Below are 19620 nucleotides of genomic sequence, written 5' to 3' on the forward strand. Positions count from 1 at the left end.
ATAAACCCCAACCCCCAAAAAGGCTAGTCTGAGGGCTGCACCCATAAAACAACTGGCCTACAATGTTATTTCAGGGTTGTGTACATCGCATACTTAACCCTGTATTCCCTGAAGGTGGTGATCTTCAAGTAGGAGGGGTGACGAAAAAGGGAGGGGCATGTTAGAATTTCCATGGTAAAGTCTGTGATGTGGTGAAGAAAGACTATTATTCTACAGACTATTTTCATGATACAAATTAGAGAACTTAAAGCTTGACGAAATCTTTGCCAGTAGGGGGCTATGCGAGGTTTAAAGAGGGGAAGTTAATTAAAGTAAGCTAATTTAAATAAAAATCGGGAAATTTCTTAATATTAAGCTGGCCTAGAGAATTTATCTACTGGGACGTGTGGGTGGCTCAGTCGTTGCAACCCACTCTTCGTGTCAGCTCACATCATGATCTCCTGGTGGTGGGATAGAGCACACCTCCCCCCCCCCCCCCCCCCCCGCCCCCCTGCCACACGCACACCTGGGGCTGGGCCAGCAGTCTGCTTAGGTAGAGAAAATAGTCACATAAAAGCATAAAATAGGGCATAAACTGATGGAAACTTCCTCGCTGAATGATAGTTGAATTAACAGTTAATCAACATCACATTAGGAGACTTCAACTTTAGGCGATGAATGATAGACTGTAGATTCCCGAAACTGAGGAACTAGATCATGAAATTCACCTTTCATTACTATTTTTAAATCCAAATAAATTTAGATTTAGATTCAAAAGCAGACAAGTATTCATGATTTTATCCTAAATAACTGCCTTTTATTTTCAATGCCTGTTGCAGCTTTACCTCATGTCACAATTTAATCCCTCTTTAAACTTAATTTAATGCCCAATTTAATCTCAATATGACAGCTAATAATTAAGAGAACTCATGTTGTGTAGCATACTGTTTGGTTGTGTTGGTCATATATATGTGTTGTGTACAATATTGTTTTCTACTGTGCAATTTAATGAACAGTGCCATTTGATATGTTTATTAAGGAAGAACAAAAAACCTACCTACCATCTTTTGAGAGTTAAAACATAGGTTTTCATGGTGATGGTGTGAATAGCAAAAGATTTTACATGCTTCAGAGGCCTGCTTTTAGTATTTGTACATTACATGTACAAAAATACAAACCTACAGATTATGTGTATCTTACATGTACAGATCTGGACAGTATATATACAAATCTGAAATAATCACTTTGTAAGTATAATATGTGGATTGATAATTTGTATTCGTGGTTTTCGTCCTTTTCCCCCCTGTTGTCATGGAATCTTTCAATCGAATTCTTACTTGGAAGCCTAATTTGCAAAACAGACACAGGTAGCTCCGCTCTGATCAAAGTGTTTGTTGGGGCTGGAAATGGGGTGGGGGACCCAAAGGTAGCCTTTTAGGTTCACTCTCAGTGGCCTGCAAGCCCATTCATGGAGCCTGTAGAATTTCTGGAGCACACTTTGAAATTGTTGTCCTATGTAATGCCCTATATTTGTGGTGGGCTTTTATATGTGATAGTATTTCATTCCCACAATATTCAATGTTTTCTCATTTTACAGGTGAGAAAACAGAGACTCAGATCAATTCATTTTCCCACTGCCACATAATTATTGAGTGATTAGATTTAGGGCTTGAACCCAAATCTTCTGCTTTGACTTGTTTTTCCTCATTAATTCATACTGTCTGTAACAATAGAACATATGCTCAGGATGTTTTCTAACATCCAAGTAGGCTGAAGAAGAATTTATGTAAAGCATGAGCGTTTCTTTTTTTTTTTTTTTTTTTTAAGATTTATTTATTTATTCATTCAGAGAGAGCGAAGAGAGAGGCAGAGACACAGGCAGAGGGAGAAGCAGGCTCCATGCAGGAAGCCCGATGTGGGACTCGATCCCGGGTCTCCAGGATCACACCCCAGGCTGAAGGCGGCGCTAAACCGCTGCACCACCGGGGCTGCCCACGTTTCTTAATGTTATCCTTCTACAGCAGAAGTGAGTGATGACAGTCACGTGCACCACAGGCCTATGGCTCACTCAGGTCACCGATTGCAGAGGGCTGGGATACGTGTGTAATCCCCACCTGTGAATCTGGCCCTTTCTTTCCCACTTGAGGAAGCACATTGGAGGACAGGGTGATGTTATTATCAAAGTCCATTTTTATTTATGAACAAGATGAACAGTTCACCCCCTGCCTTTGGGAACCACCAGTCTGTTCTCTGTATCCGTGGGTTCAGGTTTGTTTTGTTTTAAATTCCATATATGAGTGAGATCATACAGTATTTTCTTTCTCTGTCTGACTTATTTCATTTAGCATAATGCCCTTAAGGTCCATCCATGTTGCTGCAAATGGCAGGATTTCTTTCCTTTTGTGGCTGAGTAGTATTCCATTGCATATTTACACATTTTCTTTATCTGTTCACCCAACAGTCGGCAGTCAGGTTGCTTCCGTGTCTTAGCTATTGTAAATAATGCTGCAGTGAACATGGGGGTGCATCTCTCTTTTTCAGTTAGTATTTTCATTTCCTCTGATAAATACCCAGAAGTGGATTTGCTGCATCATATGGTAGATCTATTTTTTAAAACTTTTTGAGGAAACTCCATGCTGTTTTCCATAATGACTGCACCAATTTACATCCCATCAACAGGGCATAGGGTTCCCTTTTCTTCACATCTTCAACAATGCTTATTTCCTTTCTTTTTGACAAGAGTCATTCTAACAGATGGGAGGTGATATCTCATTGTGGTTTTGATTTACATTTCCCTGATAGTTGTGGCTCCTTCTTATTCCACATCAGGATGCTTTTAGGTCCTCAGAAGGAAAAGAAATGTAGAACTTGGAAAGTTCATCAGTGAACATCTGACCAGGGTTGAATGTACTTGCCACGTGCAAGATTCAAGGGCTTCATCACAGATGAGTGTTGAATGTTATAATTCTGATTGCTACGTTGATTCCAGTTACATTACACACTTCCCCCATCTTCTGCCCAGGCATTTTGTTTTTCTTTCCTAATTTTCTGTTTTTCATTGACCCCTATTGAGTCTCTTCTCCCACTAAGGTAACTTTTTATTTCAATATTATAGTCAAGATACTGATCACTAATTGCACTTCTTTAGATATACCATCTCCCAACTGGAGGCTGAAAAATAATTGTTTCCACTGATGATTAAAATACTGAAGTTTGTGAACTGTTCATTCATCTTTTTCATACATAGAAATGGACTCAGATAATAACAGGATAAGACTTCTTAGACCCCCCTTCATATGTTCATGTACATTGTAAAGCTGAGAGCATAAGGGAACCAAAAGCATTTTACAAACAGCTAAATTATCAACTCTTTTCCTTACCCTTTCATAACTCACTAAATACTGGAGTTCTGGAGAATGCTGATGTCCAGCAATGTTCCTAAGCAAGTTAGAAAGTTGGCAAATACCTCCTAATTAAGAAGAAAGCTCAACATATCTGGAAGCAAGCATAGTAATTTCACACTAGTAGTCCTCTGCCTGACATCACACAGGACTAGGGGTTCTATGGAACACCCTGGTCCTTTGGGTCAGGCTGTTCTAGCACATTTTTTGGTTTTTGCTAACCCAGTGTGACCTAGAAATCCTCACCTTCCTTCCTGTGTTGGATTGACTTTCTCCACGTGGAGGGTTTTGCACTAAGCACCGGTTAGTCAGAGAGTCCAGAGCTGGTGGGAGTTGAAGAAGGAACTGAAGGGTCCTGCCCTCCACAAGCTTCCAGATCAGCACGTAGCCTCTGACCTGACTGCCAATGTTTCCTTGCACTGACTCTTCTGAACCTGTGGTTATGTTTGCACCTGTCTCATAATTCTTACCATATTTTGCTTTGTACAATAGTTATTTTAAATTTAATATATATTAATGTATTAATAGATAACTATTAGTTTTCTTTTTAATTGGGAGGTATCTGCCAATCACTGGCTTGCTTAATAACATTGATAAAATACCTGCATTCCCTAGAACTCCAGTGTTTTGTGAGATATGAAGAGGTAGGGGGAAAGTCCTTCATTTAATTGTTTGTAAAATGCTCTGGTTCCCTTGTGCTCAGAGCTTTATAATGTACATGAACATATCAAGGGGTCTGAGCAGTCTTGTGTTGAAGACACCTGTATACCTTTTTAAAACTCCAATTGGATATTAAATATTTCCAGATATTTGCTAAATGCTATTCAGGACAAGGAAGGGAGTCTTGCCTTCAGAGCAATTAGCATCCAAGGTAAAAAGTAACATATTAGAAAGGTAGTTATTGACTTATTTTTTAACAAATAAACTGATGAATAATTGACAAAAGTTTATATATTGTAAGGGTACAACATGATATATATACATTTTGAAATGACCACCACAATCAAGTTAATTAACATCCATCACATCACATAGTAACCTTTTATTTTTTTAATATGGGACACTTCGAAAATTTGCATGTGATCCTTGTGCAGGGGACATGCTAATTAATCTCTGTATCATTCCAGATACAGAATATCTGTATATGTCCTGCTGAAGGGACACTAGTCATTATTAGCACAAGTCTTAAATCCATGGAAGAAATGTAAAAATTTTCCATTAGTTGTAGGCATTTACATACACACTGTCCGATGGTGTGTTTTCCTTTGCCATGCCCTCCCAGCCTCCAGTTCCAGAGAGGAAATGAAAGACTTCTAATTTAGCTTCAAAGTCATGTTTCTTGTACATAGAAGTATGACCATGTCTAAGGTGCCCTGAACCCATTTTTAAATTAAATGATTGGAAGGAGAGGTAGGAAACTTAATATTAATGTCCTGTAGTTTTTCTTTACAACCTTTTGGGGTTATCCTTTATTTCTATTGTTTTCTTCTTCCGTATTTGTTTTTCCACTTACAGCTAAATAACAAAATGAAATGAAAGTGGAACTATTAAAAAGAAAATAATTAACAATTAGGTATTTAGAATACTTAGAATTTTGCTTTATAAAAATATTGTTAAAGCTATTACTCATGTTGAAGTTTTAGCATTCATTAATGTATGTATTTTGTGCAAGATCAGCAAATTCCACATTCCCAGTTTGGCTGTTATACACACAAATTAATGAATGTACTTTAATGAATTTGATTAATATGCAGCAGTTTAAGATCCATTTTGTATTATTAGCCCATGAAATGTTCCTCATTGAATGCTGCTGAATCAGAATGCTGTATTTGCCTGGGAAGGCTGTCTCTCCCTCTCTCTTTCTCACACACACACACACACACTCACAGACACTCTTCACAAATAATGTAAAGCTAAGATTTTCATAATTATCATAATTCACTCATTAAGATATTAGCAAACTGTCACAACCACAAAAGATTCTCTGTGCATGGAAATTTCCATCTTTTGCCTGCACCCAAGATATACATGCAGTGCCAGTGCCAGAGAATGTTAAATGGAAACCCTACTTCTGCATTTTATTAGCAAATTTTGCAAACTACAAACAGCTTGAGTGTTGTATAAATTTATAGTTGTACTTGCACATTTGTGATGGTGGTTTTCGGCATGCAAGTTTTATCTAAGAGCTTTTACTGGGAACTGCACAGAGCAATTCCAAAACCTCAAAACTAAAGGAAAGTAAAATTGAAGTGCCTTTACAATTGTGTGATTTATACATTAAAGTATTTATTTTAAAACAAGATTAAAAATACTGCACTCCTAGAAACATTCTCTCCTGGTAGAAGCCGCTCAGATGGAAAATTTCATCTATTTCAAACTGATTTTTTGCCTGAATGACTCTCACATATTTTCCTAAAAGCTAGTCATGTCAAACGATTTATTCTACGTTAATAATACTGTGCAGGTAGCCAGGAAGATTCAAGTGTTGAAGTGGTAGAAGGCAGTTGGCCAATTAGGTGCTCAACTATATTTTGATTTTCTCTGCTTAGACATACTTATTCTTTTCTTACCTTCTTATCCCCTACTCAACAGTACTTCTAGATGAGAATTTGTGCATATTTCTGTCCTAGGAATACTTAGCCAAATTTGAGATATAGAATGCATTTTAGATCAAAATCCCAAATAAGGATAAGGCAGTGGAACCCATTTTCCCACTTTACAAGATAATAGAAGGAGCTCACCATGGCATACAAAGGGCACATGTATTTTCAATGTCCTTCCCAAGGCACCCCTTCACCCCCTTCACAGAGCAGTACCATCTGTGCCATCCCAAATGCCCCTAGTGATAGGGATGCATCTTATTAAAGATGACTGGCCTACAACAAGGCTACCTCATTGCAATATAAGAAGTCATTTTTCAATGAAATAATTGATGCGTTTTCTTTAGACTTTTCTCTCTTAATTGAAAAATTATTATTTTTTTTTGCTTCAGCTGTTATTGTGATTGACTCACCATCCTCTGGCAATGTATGTTATTTTTGAAAAATCGATTTTAAGGAAAATAGCATGCAAAATTTTCTTAACAGAAAATATTGGCTGGAAAGTTAATGGGAATCTATTCTCTGGATGGGTTCATGTCATGATCTTGAAATAAAAAGATAAAGGATGTGGTATGAGTTTAATTTATGATCTCAAGAAGTATGTGAGAAAGCTACAAAAGTAAATCCAGACTTTGAAATTTGGAATTTGCTTTGGAAAAGGATGACAATGGTAGCAATGAATGGTATGTTTTCTCTAGGGGTAGCTCTCAGCTATCTTGATTCTACTCAACAAATCAAAGAAACTCATTATTTTTTCTAAATAGCAGGACTGAAAAAAAAAAAAGCCAACATTCTGTACTGGGTTCTTACCTTGATCCACTCACACTCATGAAGAAGTTTTTGAGTGAAGGAGTATAAAGCTTCCCATGACAGCAATGGGCAATGCACAGAGAAAGAGGGACTTGGCCTGCCAAGCCCTCCCCAAATGACCATGCAACTCATTTTCTGATGACAGAAAATTGAAAATGTGTAAGTCCTGAGCTTTTCCCTTTACAATGCCCCATTTGAAATAAAGAAGTCATCAGAAAAAATGGATTCATTCTTACTAACCTGACACATACCATCCAGGGACTAGAAGGAGATAATTTGTCAATACTGTCAGCCAAATGCTGCTGTGGCCCCCATCTATTACCTAAGGTCTATTTTCATTTTACCCAATTGTATGATGTTTGTTTTTATTAAAATAAAAAATGGGATTATGATGCTCCCTAGAAAGTCATTTTGTCTCCTTCCAGCTGTTCAGTGACATACTTTTAACTTTGTAAAATCACTTGTTTATAATTTAAAGTTTAGTTATGGCATACATTGTTTACCTGTACCTAGTAGCAAATTTGTAGTGATGGGAGAAAGATCACCAAGCACCACTAAGTCTTGCGAAGAAAGCACAATTAATAGCAGCCCATCCCCAGTTTTAGGAAATGTATGTTGTGCATATAACAGTCAGGGTTCTGTAAATAATAGGAGGCATGTTCGTGATTTTATTATTTATTTTTTACTTTTTTCATGTTCATGATTTTAAATAGAAAGGGTACTTTACAGGGAATTCAGAACTTAAGCAATCATTAGAAGGTTGAGAACAGGTTCTACACTGATCACCAGGAATGACTCCAAGGACAATTTTGCAGATGCTAGCTTCTAAGGACACCGAGTCAGGAAGCTGCAATAGCACCTGCCACCCCCCAGGATCACCGCAGATGTCGGACTTTAGCTGCTTTCCAAGCATCAGGAGGCCACACACTACAGTTGCTGGCTCCAGGAAATTGTTGGCTACCTAGGCTTCGGTCTACTGAGGAGAACTTGAAGTCCCACCTCTTCAGGGCCATGCTGTGCCTGCCTAACCCACAAGAGGAGAATGGATGTCTCCTGCATCACTACTTCTCCCTCCCCTGAACTTGGCTCCACATACAGAACTCACAAGCATGCATCTGACTGGCCAAACCTGAACGGTTTCTTAAGCTGTGCGAGAACCTGGGTAATATAGATTTTGTTTTACTTTTCTAGTCTTTTTGATCCAGGAGAGCATGCTGATAGGAGGTTAGAACAGAGTTGAGGTACTTTACCAAATCTACTCCAATACCCGTAGACTCATTTTCTACTACTGGTTAGCCATGCATAAATTCTTTCATAGTTTCCTATTTTTTAAAAATCTTTTATCTTTTTGGGGTTCTTATGCTAGTTTTCTTAAAGTCACTTGAGATTGTTCTATCTCTTTCATTTGTCAGGAGTAAATAGGTCCTGATATAGTAGGCAGAGTAATGTCTTCCTGCAAAGATGTTTATGTCATAATGCTTGGAACCTGGGAATTTGTTACATTACATGAAAAAGGAGAATTAAAGTTGCAGATAGAATTACGGTTGTTCTCCCTCTGCCTGTGTCTCTGCCTCTCTCTCTCTCTCTCTCTCTCTCTCTCTGTGACTATCATAAATAAATAAAAATTAAAAAAAAAAAAAGAATTATGGTTGTTCATCCCCTGATGTTAAAACAGAGATTCTCGTGGATTATCCAGGTGGGCCTGATGTAATAACAAGGGTCCTTAAATGTGGAAGGGAGAAGTAGAAGAAGAGTTCAGAGCACTGCAGTGTGAGAAAGACTCACCCCGTCATTGCTGGCTTTAAAGACGGAGAGGAGCCATGAGCCAACGAGTATAGGCAGCCTCTAGAAGCTGGAAGGGCCAAGGTGGTGGATTCTCTCCAGGAAGGAGTCAGCCCTGTTAGCACCTGGAGTTTAGCCCACCCAGAGCCAGTTCAGACGTCTCAACTACAAAACTGGAACAATAAGTTGGTGTTTTAAGCCACTAAGTGTGGGATAATTTGTTAAAGCAGCAATAAGAAACTAATACAGCTGATAGTTAAGACTGCTGGCTGCTTTTCTCATTGCTCCTTTACTCTCATGAGCTTTGACATTTTAGCTTGTGGGTTCATCTTGAGTGGGGTTTCCCCCTGCTCTTAATACTTTCCTCACCTTGTCAATCCTTTTGTGGAAACAAGGAAGTTCCTTGGGACCCCAGGTCATAACCTGGTAACTCCATGTCCAGTCCCACAGTGATATGGGTGCTGTCCCAGGATAAGCCAAGGGGACTAGCGGGCAGCTCAGTCCAATTGCTGCCACAGTCAGGGAACAGCAATAGGAGCTTTTTCTGGCTCTTTTCACATATTAGAGAGCATGATTAACCCTTGATTATATGCAAGAAGTAAAGCTCTGGTCCCCAGCTGGGCACAGGGTGCTCCTGCCCAGGCTTTCCCACGGGAATCAGATCTTTACCCCTGTGTCTGCTTTAGTGTTAAAGCTCTGTAGGTCTCTAGCTCTTGATACACTTTCTTCTCTGTAGTTCTTTTTCTGGTCCATCAGGATGTTTAGCTCATTTTTTTAGCATAGCCATACTTTTCAATTTATAATATATATGTAATAGAATGTAATTTGTAAAATACATATGAAATACTGGCCACATATTTTGTCATTGCTGTGTTTGGAGAAGGGGAGAGAAATTCCAAGCACTACCTTGACCACAAGACTGTAATATGTAGGATGTATGATTTTTTTTAAGATGTATCTATTCATTTAAGAGAGAGAGAGAGGGCGTGCTTGGGTGTGCGCATGCTAATGAGCTGGGGGACGGGGCGCAGAGGGAGAGAGAGAATCTCAAGCAGATTCCCTGCTGAGTGCAGAGCTTGATGCAGAGCTCAGTCCCATGATCCTGAGATCAGGACCTGAGCCAAAATTAAGAGCCAGACGCCCAACTGACTGAACCACCAAGGCGCCCCGGATGTATGATTAACATTTCAGAAAACACCATGTCCCAGGTTTTCACCATGTTTTAGTTGAAGAAAAAAATTTAGTGAGTGGTTAGATATTTCTATTTCTATCAGTGATTTGCTTTCTGCATTCCCAGGGATGTCACTTTCTTCAACAAATAATACCCTTTTGGCAAAGGCTTAGCTGGTTGAAAATTATAAGAGAAAGTTTCATTGTATTGCACTTTAAAGTGGTTGTTCCAGAAATTCATCTTAAAACTTGCTATTTCAGGAAGCTGGCTCAGCTCCTCCACTTTCTCTGGAGTCCATCAATTCCATAAATTGGCTAGGCGTTACTCGAGGATGATTGTTAGGGTCAGGAGGGGGAGGAACAGAACACCAGGTGTTACATTACAAAAGGTGGCATGAGTCCCTGGCTTAGTCATGTACTTTAAGAGTGTGGAAAATAGCTGTTCACAGTTAACACCAGAAGTGCTCATTAAACTGATTTTCTGTTGGGAATGATTCCCCCAAAATGTCTCAGGCTATCAAGTAGCTAAAATTCTATCAGGATTATGATACCCACTGAGTTACAAGTTATAAGAAATGATACTTGAAATAAAGGCTTTGCAGCAAATTAAAATAGTAATAATTTCAGTTAATGTAATGATATCTTTTTTTTTAATCCCTTAATATCATTCAGCCAAAATTACATATTTGGGAAAAAATGAGCTACTAAAGAAGATTTCCTAATTGTATGTAATATGCCTGAAGGCATATTGCGGATGTAATTCAGATGCCTGGACACAGAGGAAGATGGCTCTGATGATGATATTATGCAATAGAACTACATTTTAGTCACAAACAGTCATAATGTAAAATTATTTCCCAGAGAAAGGAAGCTGCGAGTATGTTACAGCTTCCACAGTAAGCTCTGTAATCCTGGCTACACTCTGGAGATCATACTTTTACGTGTGCAGGCTTCTCCATAAGCCCCCAAACCTTGCAGATCAAATTTTGACATCTAGCATCCCAGAATTTTGCAAGTGATAGCACTTATTTGCCTGAAACTCAGTTGTAAGTCTCTTCCTTTCTTTGTTTAGTTTATGCCAATGTGGTATTCCCTCAACCAATTCATTTTGGCTTACCCTTGTCTCCTCTATAGGCCAACAAAGCCCCGAAGCTGTTTCTTGAGGTGAAAGAATTAAACTAAGCATCAGTCCTTTGAACTATTTACAACTAGAAGTAACTGGTTTAGGAAGGTTTTCTCTTTTTTTCTTTAAATTTTACATTGTTGAACTACAAGTTGTTGTCAAGCAATCTATCAGTTAAAGCTTTTATATTTACTGTAGTTCAGTGGCCACAGTATCTTGCGTAGAATTTCATGTCGGTGCACATGTGATCTTGACAAGTGACTAAAAATCAAACTGTATTCTGATTTGTGGTCTAACTCAGGTGAGTAAATTTGGAATATTTTTTCAAATGCTCAGGCAGTGTTCACAAACCGTACCGGCAAAGGCTCATATAAAAGGAGATCTTGTGGTGGTCTTCGCACCTCTCCACTCCCCAAATCCCATGGTTTCTTCTCTTGCTCTTGCTGGCTAAGGGGTCAGATACCATTACCTCTGCCATGTTGATTTTAGTCTTCCTGAGACAAAGGCTCAAAACCCATTTGGGCTGCACTGCTGTGAGCTCTGCTTTCTCACCAGCCTCAGGGCTCGTGATGATGCCTTCTTCAACAATGTTGATTCCTTTTCCATCTTCCTTTCCATTTCCCTATTTCCTTTATGCTGGGCTAAATGCATTCCTCCACTAGGGTGTGGCTGGGAAAATGGATTCCTCCATTAGTCCTGGTTGGCTTCTGGGATAGCCATAGCTCCAAATAGGCTTCTTGGCTGGTGGACCTGGGATCAACGGTTCAGTCTCCCTACTAGGCCTGCAGTCAATCTATGCTTACTTATCTCCCAAAACTCTCAGGGCCATCTTCATGATGATTTTTCAGTTGGATCTTGCCACTATCAAAGGACAGCTGTGGGCTTTAGTCTGTCATTTGGCCAGCTTTGTTGCTGGCTTGGGCTTAATACATCTGAGAGAGAGCCCAGAGATGGGAGAGCACGAAGGAACAGTTGTTTCTCTGGCCCTGGTCAAAATTCTCTTTACTGATTCTAGGCACTCAGTATTCAGGGTCAGCTCAGGCTCAAGTCTTTCTAGAAGGCAAAGGAAGATGAAGACCCATTCCTAACTTCCAGGTATTGTAAGAAGACCTTTACCTACTACAGCAGCTGGGCAAAGTACCTTCAGAACAAAAAAGGGAGGTGTCTGGGTGTCTCAGTCAGTTGAGTAGCTGAGCAGCAGACTCTTGATTTAGACTCAGGTCATGATCTCAAGGTCATAGGATCAAGCCCCACATCAGGCTCCACACTTAGCACAGAATCTGCTTATCCCTCTCCCTCTGCCCCTCCTTCTGTCCCTCTTTCTGCTCATGTGCATGCATACATGCATACCTTTTCTCAAATAAATTAAAAAAAAATTTTTGTTAAGGATCCCCTGCTTTTGTTTGTTCCTAGAAGAACCCACTGAATAACGGGACCATCCTAGCTAAGAGGAGGATATTGCTGGCACCAGCTAATATAACCAACATCAGATACCCTGTGAAAATCAAGCTTTGGTGTTTTAGGTGACAATACTTGAGTAGGCTTCAGAATTAGTCTAAGCTGGGTTGGTACAAACTATATCTGACCTCTTATCCTTTCATGTTACCAGAGAGCTGCCTTCCTGTCCTTACCCTCTGTGTGAAATAAAGTTGGTGGGTATAATCCTTTCTCCCTCCCTGAGAGAAAGTGTCTGTGTAGACATTTATTCAGTTTAACGTCTTATTTGTTGAGCTATAGGTCTGTAGCCTTCCATCTGCTGTGAAGAAGGAAAGGGAGAGACATTCATGGCATGAAAGGACCTCTGGACTAGGACTCTGAATATGTAGGATTTGATTTGTCATTCATGAGCCAGTACTCCTTAGTTTCAGTTGATTCCCCTGCAAAAAGAGTTGGCAGTAAAAAAGCTATGAGGGCTTCCCTGTTTTGTTAAGATGGGCAGATCAGAAAAAGGATGTGAAAGCTCTCAGAAAAGAAGTCTACTGACATGTTTAAGAAATACTTACCTAGTGAGCAGCAAACTTGTGCCAGACACTGCCAGTCTCTACAGATTAGAAATGAAGATGACACCGACCCTGCCTCATGGAGACCAATGCTTTCAGCCACGGAGAGGTAAAGTCACAGCCCCTGGAGATAGAAAATCATTATAAGTATTATCTTCAGTTAGGGACTTTAATTCAGTCTCCATGTTGCTGCAGGGTAGCTCAGTTCCAAGTAATGAGACATATGCTTCTTTTCCTCCACCTCTGCCTAATTTTTTCCTTATATCTTCTTCCTGCAAAACTCAATTAGTGCTTGGGGATGTAAGGGGCAGTTGGCCCTGGGAAATATGCCAGGGATCGAGGGAGGCTTATTGCAGAAGGGACATTTTAGTTGAGACCTGAAGTTTGAAGTGGATTTGATGTGGCCAAAATGGGGGAAGTAGTGGAGGAAGAAGCCCAGGCTGAGAGAAACAGCATGTGCAAAAGACCAGGGATGAGCAAGAACAGTGGACACTTGGAGAAATGAGAGCAATTTATGGTGATTGTGATAAAGAGTCCAAAGGATGGAGAGGAAAGAGGTGAAAAGAATGAACATTTCAAACATCAGATTGACAGGTATGTGAGATAGAGGTTGGGTTTGCTTTCTGCAGCTAGCTAGCTGCGGGGCACAACTAGAATCCAGGCGGGAGCTTCCAGGGAAACGCACATTGACGAAAAATGCAACTATAGTCATGGTTTCCACTTAGTCCTTCCAGTATTCCAGGCACATGGTAAGGATTTTCTATCCATTACCTCATCGGAGCCTCAAAACAACACTGCGAGGTAAATGTCATGAGAAAACAGAGAAGTTCCAATAACTAGTTCAGGGCCACACAGTGAGGACACGGTCGAGTTGGAATTTCAAAATTGCCGCTGTTGGTCACCCCACTCAGACTGCTTCCTTGTGAGGATTATGCTGTCATGGAACAAATGTGAAGCTCTGAATATCATAGAGGATCCAGGCCTCAAGAGAACCTTCTGAGGATCTTCCCATTGTGAGATCCAGGGATTCAATGACATGTCAACAGTTGGATACATAAAACAACCCCGAAAGACAACCAGCTTCTGCATTTTGGGCAGCTTTCTGTCGTGTGTAATGGGCCCTCCTGGGGCTCCTCGAAGGGGGCCATTCTCAGACTCCATCATTGCAGAAGAGAGCACCAAAAGGGAGGCAGAGTGAAATGGACCGAATTAGGGCAGCTCAGGCCTCCAATAAAGACATGCATCTTTCACAAACATCTGCTTTAGCTAATGCTGGCCTTGGGCAGTATTAAATTATGTATTCAGCTCTTAAACTATCACAGATTCATGTTTCAAGAACACAACCATGAGAAAATATTGCACCACTAGCAGAAACAAAACAGCTCTGCTCATTTTGCATTAATTTTTTTTGGTGGATTTCTATAATAATTCTTCATTTTCTTTCAAATTAAAGGGCATTGTGGGAGACCAAATAGGTTAGAATGCATAGGAATTTTTTTCTATTATTGACTTACTGAAAAAAAAGAATAAAAAATTGCCTCTTTTGCTCACCATTCAGTGAAGGGTATCCAAATAGCAAACAACAATACATCACACAATGAATTTGGGCATGTTGGAGGTAGAGAGGCCTTAGAGAGCATTCCAAATGTGTTTTCTAGAACTGCCTCTTCTTGATAATGAAGTGCTGCTTCTCTAAGGTCAGAAATCATGATCTTTTAAAATACACCCTGGCTAGGCCAAGCTCCCGGCCTTGTCCCAGCTTTTCCTTAAAACAGAAACAGCCATGGAATATCACAGTAAGAGGACTTTACCTGTGAATCTTTAAGAGAGAGAGAGAGAGAGAGAGAGAGATGTAGGGAAAAGGAAGGAGAGCTCTCTCATGTCATCAACCCTGACATATCTAGCGGTTAATAGTCAGAAAATGGTATTTGGAGTTTCAAAATGTGTGCTTCTCAGAAATCCCAATAAAATAAAACATTAAGAGTCTTCAACAAAGGTGTCCTTTGTGGTGGCAACCCGGCATCCTCGTACCCTGATGGAAAACATTGGCCATAGTGACAATGCCTGCAGGTGACCCTCTCAGGCAAAAGTCCAAAAGTGTTGATTCTCCTCTCTCTATAGCTGAGGCAAGACATCTCATTCCCTGTCCCTTTCTCTACTGAACACATAGTGATGCTCAAAACTTCCAAGTACTTGTTCATTAAAACCCTGCATCCTGGCCTCTTTCTGCTTCTTTCTCTTCTTTCATGAAGGGAAAAAAAAAACCCTCTTTCCCATGTATCAACAACATGTGCAGAGCATATACTCTTAAAATGTGAAAAACTGAATTTTTGAAAATTATATCGAAAGGCATTGCTTTTGCAACAATCATTTCCTACTTTACGCCCTCTATAAATATTTAAATAAATTTTCAGATCATTCTTGTTTAAAGGAAGATATACCAACGGCCTTATATGAAAGAATTTTTCTGGCCACTTGAAAAATGTAGTAAATTCAATAAAAAGAGAGTAAAGATTTTGCAATAAGCACACTGTGAGGAACAGAATATCTCAGCTGGAATAATCACGTCAAAGAGCAGGTGGTTGGGCAGGTGATTTTTCTTGAACAGAATTCAATCCACTAATGCCAGCCATGGTCCAAACAAGGCAACCGCTGTGGGTCAAGGTGGGGAAGACAATGTTGTACAAAGACAGTTAGAGCTGCAGTAAACTAAGAACATCTCTGCTCATTTCCTGTCTGGTCTAAAGCATGCAGGAGAGGCATTGATCTCTGCCGGCCAGTCTTAAACACAGCCTGTAAGAGGAAGATGAATTAAGCTCAGCAGAAGCATGATTGCTCCCTGGCCTCCGGAGAGGTGGGAGGACTTGGTGTGGGGGATTCCAGACATTGTGATGGTGTCTGCAGGTGGGCAGGTGGGCTGCTGTGGGCCTGTGCCCAGAGGCCGTCAGAGGTCAGGACTTCCAGGCCCGACCCCAGGCAGGCCCAGCAGCGAGGGTCTCAGCTCATCAGTCCAACTGGCCAAGCCTTCCAGACTCCTTCATGGCTCTGCCCCAGGGACGTAGTGGCCAGAGGAGGAGACATAGAAACCAACGTGAGGTTCTTTTGGACAAGGGACTGTCATTGGACAACATCAATTAAGTCGAGCTGTCCAAACTCACGAGTGTCTCTGTCGAACACTCTCTTCCTCCAAGTCAGTGCAAAGTTTGAGATTTGTGGGATGTTCTGCTAGTATTTTGTTTCCTTTTTTCTCCAATGCCATGTTTTCAGGTTGCAGATCTGGTGTGTGTGTGTGTGTGTGTGTGTGTGTGTGTGTGAGAAAACTAAAGACGTCTGTCAAAAATGTTTCACTTGGTGTGGTTTTTGTGTTTGTCTTTTCACGGATAGGGAAATGTTTTATTTTCTTTACTGCTTGTCTTCCCTCACGTGGCAAAGACTAAGCCACCCCATTGCCCCCCAGTGATTTAGAACAGAGAGGAAATTAATATTAGGGTTTTGTTTAACAGCGGCACTACATCTGCCATTGGACAACTTTTACTTCCTCCCCGAGTAGCAGAGAAACTGTCTTTCCTCAACCGAAATGTCAAATGAACAGAGGCCTGAAATAAGAACATGAATTTGACCTTTACCAGATGTCTTTATTCTTTAACATTTTTCAAAGATACACACTTGAAAAAGTTAAGACTTACTAATACCCAGCACGGATGCTTTATTGTCTGTTGTTTCCAAGATGCCAGAGGCTTTCTTATGTGAACAAAATGACTATTTCCGTCATAATGGAGCACAATTATTTATTCACCTAGCAGAGCAGAGGAAATAATTTTTAAACTAAAAACACAAAATGGGTTGTTTCTACCGCAAACTTCCCACAAAAGCAGGAATCTTACTTCATAAGTAGAACCAGACCCTTACTCCATTCCCTGCCCAGCAGAAAAATTACATGGCTTTTAGGTTTAATGGCCTTTTAGGCTTGTTGCCAAAAGAAGTTCCAAAAAAACCTTCCCTGGTCCCAATTTGCCCTCTCGGCCCAGTTCTTTGTAAGCAGGGAGCAGAGTCGCTGGAGAGCATCCAAAGCCGGCTTTGTGAAATGGAGGCCAAAGAACCACTCCACACAATTGGGAGGAGAGACGAAGGAGCCCCATGACCACAGTGAGTCAGACTGCAACAGAGCAGGCTCAGGATGGGGGGCACGGCCTGAGTGGCGGAGCCACTCGTCGGGGGCATGTGTTTCTGACGTTTCAGGGGTCAGCTCGTCCGGGCCTGGTGGGGCTGCAGGAGCACCTCTGTCTGCACCCCAGGCCCTCCTCTCTCGTCATCCTGTTGTGTCTCATCCAGTCTGTCTTCAGTAAACAAACGTGGCTCTTTTTTTTTTCTTTCTTTCTTATTAAAGATTTGGGCTTTCATCTGACTATATCACCTCCCAGTCCTGAGTCCAGATTGTGAAGCAGAGAACATGTCTCTAATTTTTCACGGCCTCTTCAAGCTAAAGGGATTTCAGGAGCATCTAAGACTATCCGTGCCTGCCTAGATATTCTCCTCTCCATTAGCTCAGACTCCTCACCCCTAAGATACAAAGGACTCAGATCAGTTGCCCATGGGCTAACTCCATCGTACGTAGGTTTTCCTCTCCAGAACACTGGATTCTCGCCTTCATTCATTCAACAACTGTTTATGTGCTACTGATGCACAGCAAGAGAGATCTGGGGCTGAATTCCGTGCAGTACCTGAGTTCAAAGAGCTCGGAGTTACCCAGAGAGATCAGAAGATGGCACAAAGGACAGGGGTAGTCATCACGATTTGTTCAAGTTGGTGAGGGTCACTAGGAAGGCATCAGAAGGACAGCAGCTCTTCAGAAGAGGGGAGGGCTGCTTCCGGCTCTGGTGGTCAGAGATGGCTTCGAGGAGGAGCCTGTGCCTGAGCAGGCCTTGGAAGCCCTCTGAGTTGAGATATGCAGAGGCTGAGGGCAGGCATCTCAACTTGAGCTGATGAGGAAGCATGAAGGATCATTTTCTCTTCACTTCTCCTAGTCAGATTGGTTCCTAAGGGAGCTGGAAAATGCCTCAGCATTGCTGGTGGCTGTGCTCCAGGCACTTGCTTCCCCTCACAGCCAGCCAGGTAAAAAAAAAAAAAAAAAAAAAAAAAAAAAAAGTTTTACAGCTGACATAAATGGACAAAAATAAAACAAAAAAAAATTTAAATGATCTGGATTTGAGGAACTTAAAAAATTTTTTAAACAAAAAAGGAAATGCCCTGTAGATCAGTACATAATTTGGCTGGGTTCTCAATCATGCCTCGATGAACTCTGAGCCCCGCTTTGGAGTTGCTAGAATGTTCTGTATGTCTGAGAGATTCTCCGACACAACAGAAGACTAAAGCCCCTCCCTGGAAGCCTCTGGAGATGGAGCTTGTGTGACTGTTATCAAAATAAAAGATGATTCCTGAGAAACAGAAATTGCAAACACTGTGACAAACTTACACCTCGGATTTCATATGAACAAATCCAAACCTGTGACTGGAATGTTCTCACAGTTATTTAAGTTCCCAGACTGTGGCAAGGTTTTTCTCCTAACTGTATCATTATTGTTGAAATGTAAGAAAAAGCAAACTGAGAAATGACATCCTTCTGCATAAGTGTCAGAGAGCCAAAAATGTAATAGTCCAAGCACAGGCATTTCCAAACCTTTCAAATATAAGACAACACAGTTAAATCATTTTTATTACAGGCATAAAATAAAAATTAGTATAAAATGTTAAATGTTTATGAGCATGACTCTGCTTTTAACAATTTCTAATTTAGATGGGACGATCTGGCAATCAAAATTGTCTCATAATTACTCTCCAAGATACATTAAGTTCACTCAGTTTCACCTTCAGGCATTTAATGGCAAAAGACCCTAGTATCTTTAGCCATGTTTGAAAGATTAGATCTGTAGTCAAGCAGACTCTTCCATAGAGGTCTTTCCCTCTCTGTTCCCTAGTCTCTAAATGGTGCACCATAAGACAGCAGGCAGGGTGGCAGTGGGCAGAGAGTACAGTTCCATGTTGTGGCACAGATGGCAGCTACAGCCCGGAATATCTGTCTTTAGCCGAACTTAAGGAAGGATGGTTTGGGGAGAGTCAGGATTTACCATGGCAAGAGTTTTGAAGGTTGCAAAGGCCTTTAGTGCAGACTTCCCAGTGCATGGAAGCAGCCAGTTCTTCACATTACATTATATCTGTCGCAGGGTGACAGCCCCCATTAGGGCAGGCCAGGTGGAGCAGGGGAGTGGACTGTCTCCTGCAAGCCAATGAGGAGGCTCCACCAGACTGTGCCCCCCTTTCTGACACTATGGACCCCCAGAAAGTCCATTTAGATTACAATATGATAATGGAGTTACAGTTCTGGAATAAAAGAAGCTCAGCCCCTGTGAGTACTAGTGTGAACACATGGCTACATATATACCTGGAAGCAGGGACACCTCAACTGCACTGAGCACATATAGCACACAGGTACTGCTTCCTAAATACCATCCTTTATGAAAAGAAATGAGGGATCCTTGGAGAAATGTCTGACTCTATAGCCAGCACCGAGGAAGAACAGAATGAATTTGAAATTTCTGTTTGTGCCCCAAAGTAAGAAAGTGTTTGAAGAATGAGGAGGACACGCCGAAGGAGCAGGTGGAGGGGCTCTTACTGGTCAAATAGGGTACGATTTGAGTATCAAACTAAATAATTTTAGTAATGAATTATAACCCATTGAATAAAATAGGAAACCATGA

At 40.9% G+C, this 19620-nt stretch overlaps 1 long non-coding RNA gene and 1 other non-coding gene across 2 annotated transcripts in view; one reads left to right on the plus strand and one right to left on the minus strand.

The window, feature by feature from the left end:
* The window catches only part of LOC112672480 (uncharacterized), a 32797-nt gene that overhangs the window by 1537 nt on the left and 11640 nt on the right, over positions 1-19620 (plus strand). The window lies entirely within an intron of this gene.
* LOC112672671 (U6 spliceosomal RNA) lies at positions 4430-4532 on the minus strand. Its single transcript, XR_003144409.1, has one exon. It is a non-coding gene; the product is annotated as a U6 spliceosomal RNA (small nuclear RNA).

Source organism: Canis lupus, chromosome 28 (genome assembly GCF_003254725.2).
Source record: "Canis lupus dingo isolate Sandy chromosome 28, ASM325472v2, whole genome shotgun sequence".
NCBI lineage: Eukaryota > Metazoa > Chordata > Mammalia > Carnivora > Canidae > Canis > Canis lupus.